Raw genomic sequence first — 11,647 nt, forward strand, 5'->3', positions numbered from 1 at the left:
ACTTTGGCCACCTCATGTGAAGAGTTGACTCATTGGAAAAGACTCTGATGCTGGGAGGGATTGGGGGCAGGAGGAGCAGGGGACGACCAAGGATGAGATGGCTGGATGGCATCACTGACTCGATGGACGTGAGTCTGAGTGAACTCCGGGAGATGGTGATGAACAGGGAGGCCTGGCGTGCTGCGATTCATGGATTCACAAAGAATCGGTCACGACTGAGCGACTGAACTGAACTGATCTAAAAGTTCTAGCAAGAACAACTAGGCAAAACAAAAAAAAACTTTATTGAAATCAGAAAGGAAGAAATAAAATTGTTATTTTTACAAATGACCTTATCCTATATGATTCAGTTCAGTTCAGTTCAGTTGCTCAGTCATGTCTGATTCTTTGCGACCCCATGAATTGCAGCACGCCAGGCATCCCTGCCCATCACCAACTCCCGGAGTTCACTCAGACTCACGTCCATTGAGTCGGTGATGCCATCCAGCCATCTCATCCTCTGTCATCCCCTTTTCCTCCTGCCCCCAATCCCTACTAGTATCAGAGTCTTTTCCAATGAGTCAGCTCTTCGCATGAGGTGGCCAAAGTACTGGAGTTTCAGCTTTAGCATCATTCCTTCCAAAGAACACCTAGGGCTGATCTCCTTTAGAATGGCCTGGTTGGATCTCCTTTCAGCCCAAGGGACTCTCAAGAGTCTTCTCCAACACCACAGTTCAAAAACATCAATTGTTTGGTGCTCAGCTTTCTTCATAGTCCAAATCTCGCATCCATACATCACCACTGGAAAAACCATAGCCTTAACTAAATGGGCCATTCTTGGCAAAGTAATGTCTCTACTTTTCAATATGATTAGGGAAGTTAAAATGGAGGTAGTATTGTTCAGTCTTCAGAAGCAAGAGAGCAGGTTCTGACCAACCTCAACTTCTGACCTTACCTGGAACCCATCTGGACTACACATGTGCCTGTAAGCACATCGGTTGCAATCAGCAAGTCAAGAGGAAACTTAGATCAGAGAGGGAGTGGGTCTTGGAATTTCCTGACCCATGGGAGACCTGCCCAGTACCCCTTCAGGTCTGGAAAATCTTATGATTCAAAAGGTAAAACAAACAGCATTGTAGAAGTTAAAAGAAAAGCATAGCTGCATTTTTACATACAAACAGATGACGATATCAGTTTGCAGCCTGGTGTTACAAGTGGAAGACACCAAAACTGCAATTTGAGGTATCACCCATGGGGTGAGACCACTTCCCAGTTGGGACCATTTCCCAACTGGGACTCTGGATTGCCATCATTCCAGACCTCTCAGAGATGTTCAAGACTGGATGTATGTAATTGTCCCACTTGGTGATATGTATGAGCTGTTACTTCTGTTTCTTTTCTTTTAATGACTGCATATTGAAATTAAGTCAAATAATCCCCTACTAAAAATTAAAATTGCTTATTTGTGTTTAATGAGATTTCTTTAGATGATTCATCCTTTGAACCCAAAATGAAAGTAAAACTTTCTGCAAAACATAAATATTTAGAAAATCCTAACTCAATCAATTTGAACTAATCAATGAATTATATATATATACGTATATATATAATCAGTCAGCCACCCCGGGGCAGGCAATGCTATGGCCACCACAGGGCCCAAGACAAAGAGGCTGATTGCTGTCGATGTAAGTGAAACTCAACATGAGCCCTGCCATGAAGATGTAGGCGCTTTTGTCCATTTTTGGGGACCGCAGCATTGAGGAGATGATCTACTCCCAGAAAGTCATGGCTGCAGCTTTGATTGCCAATATTGTGAAAGAGTCTCTCGGTCCAATTGGTTTGGATAAAATGTTAGTGGATGATATTGGTGATGTAACCATTATTAATGATGGTGCAATCATCCTGAAGCTACTGGAGGTAGAGCATCCTACAGCCAAAGATTCTTCAAGACAAAGAAGTGGGAGAAGGGACCACCTCCATGGTTATTATTGCAGCTGAACTTCTAAAAAATGCAAATGAACTGGTCAAACAGAAAGTTCATCCCACATCAGTTATTAGTGGCTAGGAAGCTGTGCATTATATCAGTGAAAATCTGATTATTAACACAGATGAGCTTGGAAGGGATTGCCTGATTAATGCTGCCAAAATCATTGGAATAAATGGTAATTTCTTAGCAAATATGGTGGTATATGCTTTGCTCACTGTTAAATACACAGATGTCAGAGTTCAGCCTCTCTATCCAGTCAATTCCATTAATATTCTGAAAACCCATAGGAGGAGTCAGATGGAGAGTATGCTCATCAATGCTCAACTATGTGGTAGGATCCCAAGACATGCCCAAGAGAATAGTTAATGTAAAAATTGCTTGCCTTGACTTCAGCCTGCAGAAAACAAAAATGAAGCTTGGTGTACAAGTGGTTATTACAGACCCTGAGAAACTGGACGAGATTAGACAGAGAGAATCAAATATCACCAAGGAGCAAATCCGGCAACTGGTGCCAATGTTAGTCTAACCACTGGTGGAATTGGTGATATGTTTCTGAAGTATTTTGTGGAAACTGGTGCTATGGTAGTTGGAAGAGTTTTTAAGAGACCTTAAATGCATTGCTAAAGCTTCCAGAGCAACTATTCTGTCAACCTGGCCGATTTGGAAGGTGAAGAAACTTTTGATGCTTTGATGATGGGACAAGCAGAAGAGGTGGTACAAGAGAGAATTTGTGATGATGAACTGATCTTGATTATAAACACTAAGGCTCTTACCTCTGCATCAATCATCTTATGTAGGGCAAATGATTCCACATGTGATGAGATGGAGCTCTCCTGTGCCCTTTGTGTGGTGAAGAGTGTTTTGGAGTCACAATCTGTGGTTCCAGGTAGGAATGCTACAGAGGCAACCTCTTCAATGTGCCTCAAGAACTAGGCAACCAGCATGGACACCGAGGAACAGCTAGCTACTGTGGAGGTTGCAAGATCTCTTCTTGTTATTCTAAATACTCTGATAGTTAATGCTGCCCAAGACTACATGGATCTGGTTGCAAAATTAAGAGTTTCTCATAATGAGGCTCAAGTTAACCCAGAATGCACAAATCTAAAATGAACTGGTCACTGGTATATTCCATGACAACAAACAAGAAGGGGGGAAGGTTGAACCAACCATAGTTAAGGTTAACAGTTTGAAATTTGCAGCTGAAACAGCAATTATCATTCTTTAAATTGATTATCTTATTAAATTATACCCAGAAAATGAAGATTATGAGCATGGAGGTTATGGAGATGTTGTTCAGTCTGGAGCCCTTGATGACTGATTTGATTTATTTACAGCAATGTTAGATGCAGCTTTATTGTACCTCAAGTATTACATGTTGAAGTGCAAAGGCTGTCAAAAAAGAAAAAAAAAAGGCAAGGTGTATTTCTATGCACTAACAACAAAGCATTTGAAAAAAAAATTAAAAATTAACCCATTCACACTAGATTTTAAAAAGTCAAATAGTTAGGAATAAATTTAATCAAGGAAATCAAAAAACTTTACAATAAAATTAAAACCTTAAATGAAAGAAACAGAAGAAAACAAGCAAATGCAAAGATAGATAGTGCATGTTTATTGATTGGAAGAATTATTACTGTTAAAATATCTATAATACTGAAAACCATTTATAAGTTAAATGCAATCTCTATCAAAATTCAATGGAATTTTTCTTAGAAAAAGAAAAAAAATCCTAATATTTGTATTTTTATTTGTAAGGAACCACAAAAGAATCTGAATAGCCAAAACCATTCAGAAAAAGTGAAACAAAGCCAGAGGCGTCAAACACTACAAAGCTATAGTAATTATTAACATTATGATGTTGGTTTTAAAACAGTTACTTAGATCCTTGAAGCAGATCAGCCCAGAAATAAGCCCACACATACATGTTCAAGTAGCATTTGACAAGGAAATCAAAGAACATTCAATGAGAATAATCTCTTCTACAAATGGTATTGAGAATAAAAGATAAACATATGCAGAAAAAAATGAGATTGGATCCCTATCTTACCCAATACATAGAAATTAGAAACTTAAACATAAGATTTGATACCATAAATTACCAGAACTTTTCATTTTAAATTCCTAGAATTTCTTAGAAGGATTTTAGATTCCACATATGGTAGAAGCTCCTTGACATTGCCCTGGGTAATGGTTTTTTTGGATGTAATATAAAAAACACAGACAACACAAGGAAAACTAAGTGGGACTCTAAGTAGATATATTTTTCTGCATAGCAAAAGCAATAAAATGAAAAGGCAAGCTATGGAATGCATAAACTACTTATAAACCATGTTCTGATAGAAACAAATAAAAGTAGCATCAACATATGTACACTATCAGGTGTAAGATGGAGAGCTAGTGAGAAGGGAAGAAAGGAGCTGGGGAGCCCATTCAGGTGCTCTGTGCTGACCTGGAGGGATAGGGAGGGGAAGGAAGCCAGGGAGGGAGTGAATGTACATATAATTCCAGCTGATTTACATTCCTGTGAAGCAGAAATCAACATAATATTGCAAAAATTAAAATATATAAATAAAAATAGAAAGAATTCATACAACTTAATATAAAAATTAATTAACTACATGGGCAATTTTTTTTCAAAAATGACATACAAAAGAACAGTAAGTACAAAATATATGCAAAACATCATTAATCATCAGGGAAATATAAATCAAAAGCACAGTGAAGTATCACCTTACACCGATTAGGATGAATGTCATGAGAAAGAATAGGGATAGAAAGTGTTGATGTGGATATAGAGATAAGAGAAAATGTTTTTTTTCTTATTGAAATTTGAGAAGACTTCAGGTAAAATGCCTTTTGAGAGCTCAAGAGCTAGCATGATAACATGCCAAATTACAAAATTCTTCCTCTCTCTGGGAATCTTTGGTAAAAATTTATGATAAAATCTGCTTGCCAAGTCATATATTGATTAGATGAGAGATAGCTAGACAAATAGGGCCACTTTAGAACAACTGTCATGAAATTTGAGCTATGGACACATTTTTGCTTAGTAGTATGGTTTTCCCTGGTGGCTTAGTGGTAAAGAATATGCCTGCAATGTAAGAGCCTCAGGAGACCTGGGTTTGATCCTTGGGCCAGGAAGATCCACTGAAGGAGGGCACTGGCAAACACTCCAGCATTCTTTCTTGGAGAAGCCCATGGACAGAGGAGCCTGGTGGGCTACAGTCCATGGTGTCTCGAAGAGTCAGACATGACTCAAGCGACTTAGCATGGCATGACACATGCTGCCTGCCAATTACAACCTCCTTGATTCTCATCTCAGTTCTGGTTTACCTAGGTTGAACAAAAGGACAATTATGAATGTAGAAAGAGTGATAATCAGATGAACAATAGGAGAAATGGCATTAATCAGGACTGCTGGTTTTAGTTTTAGTTAACAAAACTAAAATTGGGACATACAGTGGCAAGGTATCACAGTATTTCTTGAGTTTACATTTTTAAAATGAGATAACAAGTTCACTGAAAGAACAAGCTTTCTCAAACTATTTTGTATTCACTTTAGAGGAGTATGAATTTAAGAAATATTTGCTGAATAAATTGATGAATAACTGAAAGAATGAATATTCTTAGTTTGTCTGTAAACCTTCTTTTCTTCAAAATTATCATATAAAAATATTTAAGGAAAATGGAAACATCTACATACAGAGACAGTAGAACACCACAATTATAATTCAATAGATACTAGAGGAAAAATAGAAAATGCTTTATAATTTACACCTACATTAATTGTGAATGTTAACAGATTAGGTGTTCCATTTTTATTCACATAAATAAAAAATGACTTAAATTATTAATGATACTAAGATGAACTTAAAAAAAAATAGAATACTGATTTTACCTAAGTATAACGTTTTGACAGAAACTGTAATAAAATTTCTAACAATTTCCATTTTCATATTATATAAAAATGAAACTTTTAAAATAATGCCATAATACTTATTAATTCCCTTGGAATTAATTATGGAATTACTTTTGCTAATATGAGTCTCATTAGTAACACATTCATTATAATTTCACATATACTATAACATTTGTTATCTTGAATGTTTAATTAATTGATGTAATTATGTAACTTTTGCCCCTTATCATCATAGAACAGAGTGAAAAGAGACATTATTGGTGGTCTCTATTTGCAACTGAATGCAGATTTTAAGGAAAATCATGCAATATGAGAAAAAAACAAATCAATTGAGGTGAAAAATACAAATTACTTTCTATTTCTTCTAAAGGAAGAAATTTGTATGTTATTTATATAGTCATATTATTTAAGATAATTTTATTTTCTTGAGAATTAGCCAACCATACAGGACTGTACTGTTCTTTCCATATAGGAACATGTCAAAATAGAATTTTCTGAGATACAATGTAATTAAATATGAATGGGCTTCACTGATAGCTCACCTGGTAAATTATACATGTGGAATACAGAAAACCTGGGCTTGATCCCTGAGTTGAGAAGGTCCCCTAAAGGAGGGGATAGCAACCCACTCCAGTATTTGTTCTTACCCGGACAATCCCCACAGATGGAGGAGATGAGCAGGCTACAGTCCATGGGTTTGCAAAGAGTTGGACATGTATGAGTGACTAAGCACATAACAGTATATATATAGTTTCCATATATATATATATATATATGGAAAATCTGTCTCAATCATTTCTATTTAAGTAATCAGCATGTGTATTATGTGTGCCTAGATTAAGTAGCAGGAATATCTAAAGGAAGGAAGAGCTTAAATTAGAAGGCAACAGTGTCAGGTCAATGTTGAAGTAGAAGTAAGATGAAGAAACAGAGATTTAAAAATTCACAATTAGTTCATGGTGAGGGGTAATCTGTGAGACAATGAGCAAACTTATTATAGTTAAAATAAAAAGTAAAAATTGAACATATAATTTTGACTTCTGAATTATTATTTTAAAAGTTTTAATTATAATTATTTAGCTTCAGAGTTGGAAAACAGCCCACTTTTACAATGTTATTTTTAAATATAAATTTATTTATTTTAATTGGAGGTTAATTACTTTACAATATTGTATTGGTTTTGCCATACATCAACATGAATCCGCCACAAATTGCCAGTCCAGGTTCGATGGAGGAAACAGGATACTTGGGGCTGGTGCACTGGGATGACCCAGAGGGATGGTACAGGGAGGGAGTTGGGAGGAGGGTTCAGGATGGGGAACGTGTGTAATGTTATTTTTTAGTTGGTTACAAGTTACTGCTTATTTATAATTCATCTTCATTTATAAGGAGAGGAAATGATAAGAGATGAGAGAATAATTTTACTCCAGAATATAGATGATGAAAGAGAAAACTGTAGTTAAAAACTGTTCCTGTTTTCCAAAGTGTAAAAGCTTTTGAATATTTGGAACAGTTAGTAACAAGTATCACCAATTTAGATGAAATTAACTTCATTTTCTTTTTGCATGATGACATTAGGTATATCATATTGTTTTCATAGAGCTTATTTGACTTTTTTAGTGCAGTCAAATTAATTCATTACGCTCATTTAAAAAGGAATGATTTAGGCTGAATATCCTGTGGAGGGAATATTCATAGCACTAGAATGGTCGAAGATTAATTAATTTTAATCTAAAGTCTGTCTCTAGAGATGAGGCATGGTCCCTGACCTGTTCTACTGATTTATCAGCTTCTTGAACAAGGACATAAATAGCTTACCTCTGTAATGTGAAGGATATGCAAAGGAGAAAGATAGTGAGAGAGAGAGGATGTATGAAGAGTATTGAACCAAAAAAATATTCCAGCTGTGGGGAATAGTGTGTGATGGAACTGCTTTTTTTGTTGTTGTTGTTTTTTCCTCAGCTATTTTAAAAGATACCAAAGAACTTATTTGGATGTAAGTTCAAAGTACATTATCAGTGCATCAAATTGGCCACACTAAAATATATTGCATAAGGAAAATTATTGATTTCAGGGGAAAAACAAAACTGCCATCAGATAATCTGCAAATATCTGTAAATGAGGATTTGAACACCAAAGTTTATTAAGAACATGATGAAATACAAGATATACGGAAGAGGTTAGGGAGATAGAAATGTAAAAAGTGAAATGACAATTGCATTCAAATAGTTAAAATATAATATGAAGGAAGGTTACATTTATTGCATTCATTATAATAGGAATAATAAGAAACAATCATTGAAAATTAATGAGACACATTTCAAGCACAGCACAAGGGTCAACTAGAGTTATTTCTGAGCAGGACAGATTTCCCCACGACATAAAAAAATTCCCTGTGTGGAATCTTTTACAGACAACCTCAATGTTTATGTGCCAAAGATATCATACAGTAGATTCCTCCTTGGTAGGGCCATTTCTTGTCACATTTACCTTTGCTTAATTAGACACAAATAGATAGAAATTATGTAATAATATTTGATTCCTTAAGATTTTTAGAATGCAAATTTTTATGGATGAAACATTTATGAGGAAGAAGAAGGAAGGAAGAGGAAGAAGAAAGGGAGAATAAAAACAAGAACAAAGTTCATCTGTACCGTTTTTTTCTAGGTTCAATATATATGCATTAATATACAGTATTTTTTTTTTTTCTGACAGCCTATTTGCAGGTTAGGAATAGAGATACAGACATAGAGAATGGAGTTGTGACCATAGCATGGGAAGGAGAGCATAGGATGAGTTGGGAGAGTAACAATGACATATATCATAGGTAAAATAGACTGCTAGTGTGCAGCTGCTGTATAACACAGAGAGCTCATTTCAGGGCTTCATGATGACCTAGAGCCTGCAGAAACCATGCTTTCAGGAGACTTGTGTGCAGTTGATAACAGACCAGTTACATGCATTATGTAAGGAGTCAGGAGGCTTATCTATAGGTTTGCTTCTTCACATTCTAGTAGTATGAGCTAATGATAACAAGATTTAGGGGGTCTTAGTATTCTAATATTAAGAAGAGGTAGCAAGAATACACGTAAAACTTCGTCATGACCCAGATAATCATAATGGTGTGATCACCTACCTAGAGCCAGACATCCTGGAATGAGTCAAGTGGGCCTTAGGAAACATGACTGCAAACAAAGCTAGTGGAGGTGATGGAATTCCAGTTGAGCTATTTCAAATCCTAAAACATGATGCTGTGCAAATGCTGCACTCAATATGCCAGTAAATCTGAAAAATTCATCAGTGGCCACAGGACTGGAAAAGGTCATTTTCATTCCAATCCCAAAGAAAGGCAATGCCAAAGAATGTTCAAAGTACCACACAATTGTACCCAACTTACATGCTATCAAAATGATGCTCAAAATTCTCCAAGCCAGGCTTCAACAGTACATGAAGTGTGAACTTCCAGATGTTCCAGCTGGTTTTAGAAAAGGCAGAAGAACCAGAGATCAAATTGCCAACATCCATTTGATCATCAAAAGAAGCAAGGGAGTTCCAGAAAAACATTTGCTTCTGCTTTATTGACTTTGCCAGTGTGTATCACAACAAATTGAAGAAAATTCTTAAAGAGATGGGAATACCAGACCACCTTACCTGCCTCCTGAGAAATCTGTATGCAGGTCAAGAAACAGCAGTTAGAACTGGACATGGAAAAACAGACTGGTTCCAGATTGGGAAAGGAGTATTGGGAAAGGTTGTGTATGGTCACTGTTTATTTAACTTATATACATCTTGAGAAATAAACAGAGTGACAATACACAACCTTTCCCAATACTCCTTTCCCAATTTGGAACCAGTCTGTTGTTCTATATCCAGTTCTAACTGCTGTTTCTTGACCTGCATACAGATTTCTCAGGAGGAAGGTAAGGTGGTCTTGTATTCCCATCTCTTTAAGAATTTTCTACAATTTGTTGTGATACACACTAGCAAGTCAATATAGCAGAAGCAAATGTTTTTCTGGAACTCTCTTGGTTTTTTAGATGATCAAATGGATATTGGCAATTTGATATCTTGAGAAGGGCTTCCCTGGTGGTGCAGAGGTTAAAGTGTCTGCCTGCAATGTGGGAGACCTGGGTTCGATCCCTGGGTCAGGAAGATCCCCTGGAGAAGGAAATGGCAACCCACCCCAGTATTCTTGCCTGGAGAATCCCATGGACGGAGGAGCTTGGTGGGCTGTAGTCCACGGGTCACAAAGAATTGGACACAACTGAGAGACTTCACTTTCACTTTCACATATTGAGAAATGCCAGGCTGGATGAAGCACAAGCTGGAATCAAGATTGCCAAGAGAAGTATCAATAACCTCAGATATGCAGATGACAACACACTTATGGCAGAAAGTGAAGAAGAACTAAAGAACCTCTTGATGAAAGTGAAAGAGAAGAGTGAAAAATTTGGCTTATAGCTTAACATTCAGAAAACTAAGATCATGGCATCTGGCACCATTACTTCATGGCATATAGATGGGGAAACAATGGAAACAGTGATGGATTTTATTTTGGGGCGGGGAGGGGCTCTAAAATCACTGCAGATTGTGACTGCAGCCATGAAATTAAAAGGTGCTTGCTTTTAATTTAAAATTGTGACCAACCTAGACAGCATAATAAAAATCAGACATTACTTTGCAAACCAAAGGTCCATCTAGTCAAAGCTATGTTTTTCCCAGTAGTCATGTATGGATGTGAGAGTTGGACTATAAAGAAAGGTGAGCACTGAAGAATTGATGCTTTTGAACTGTGGTGTTGGAGAAGACTCTTGAGAGTTCCTTGGACTGCAAGGAGATCCAACTGGTCCATCCTAAAGGAAATCAGTCCTGAATATTCATTGGAAGGACTGATGCTGAAGCTAAAGCTCCAATACTTTGGCCACCTGATGCGAAAAACTGACTGTTTCGAAAAGACCCTGATGTTGGGAAAGATTGAAGGTAGGAGGAGAAGAGGACGGCAGAGGATGAGATGGTTGGATGGCATCATTGACCCAATGGACACGAATTTGAGTAAACTCCGGGAGTTGGTGATAGACAGAGAAGCCTGGTGTGCTGCAGTCCATGAGGTTGCAGAGTCAGATATGACTGAACGATTGAAGTGGACTGAAGTGTGATAATGGACTTAGAAGGTAGGTAAAGAGGCTGCCTACAATGCAGGGCACACTCGAGATATGGGTTTGATTTCTGGATGGGGAAGATCTCCTGGAGGATGGAATGGCAATCCAGTCTAATATTCTTGCCTGTAGAAGCTCAGGGACAGAGGAGTCTGGTGGGCTTCAGTCCATGGGGTCACAAAGAGTCAGACAGGACTGAAGGGACCGAGCAGCACAGGGAGGCTCAGGAGGCTGAGAAGCATGTATATTTATAGCTGACTCATATTGTTGTACAGTGAAAACTACCACAAAGTTGTAAATCAATTATCCTTCAATTAAAAGTAAAATTAAAAACAAAAACAAGAATATGATCAGGAAGATAAAATAAACCACATTTAAAATAGTCATAATTTTCTGTGTTATGTAAAGTGTGACAGAAAAACAGGAAATGTAAATCTAGGCATAGAATTTTCTTGTTCAAAAACTACGTGGTCAGAGAACTCAAAGGAGCATGAATGCATATTTGAATGTGGCAAGTCAAAATGAAGATAGTAATATTCCACTAGGTATTTAATTCTGTAAGCATTGAACTGATTATGTTTGAATCTTGCCATCCAACTTGGAATA

General features: G+C 37.0%; 1 pseudogene; it reads left to right on the top strand.

Annotated features, from left to right (window-relative positions):
* On the top strand, window positions 1,699–3,284 carry LOC102170058 (annotated as a pseudogene).

This window comes from Capra hircus, chromosome 12, assembly GCF_001704415.2.
Source record: "Capra hircus breed San Clemente chromosome 12, ASM170441v1, whole genome shotgun sequence".
Lineage (NCBI taxonomy): Eukaryota > Metazoa > Chordata > Mammalia > Artiodactyla > Bovidae > Capra > Capra hircus.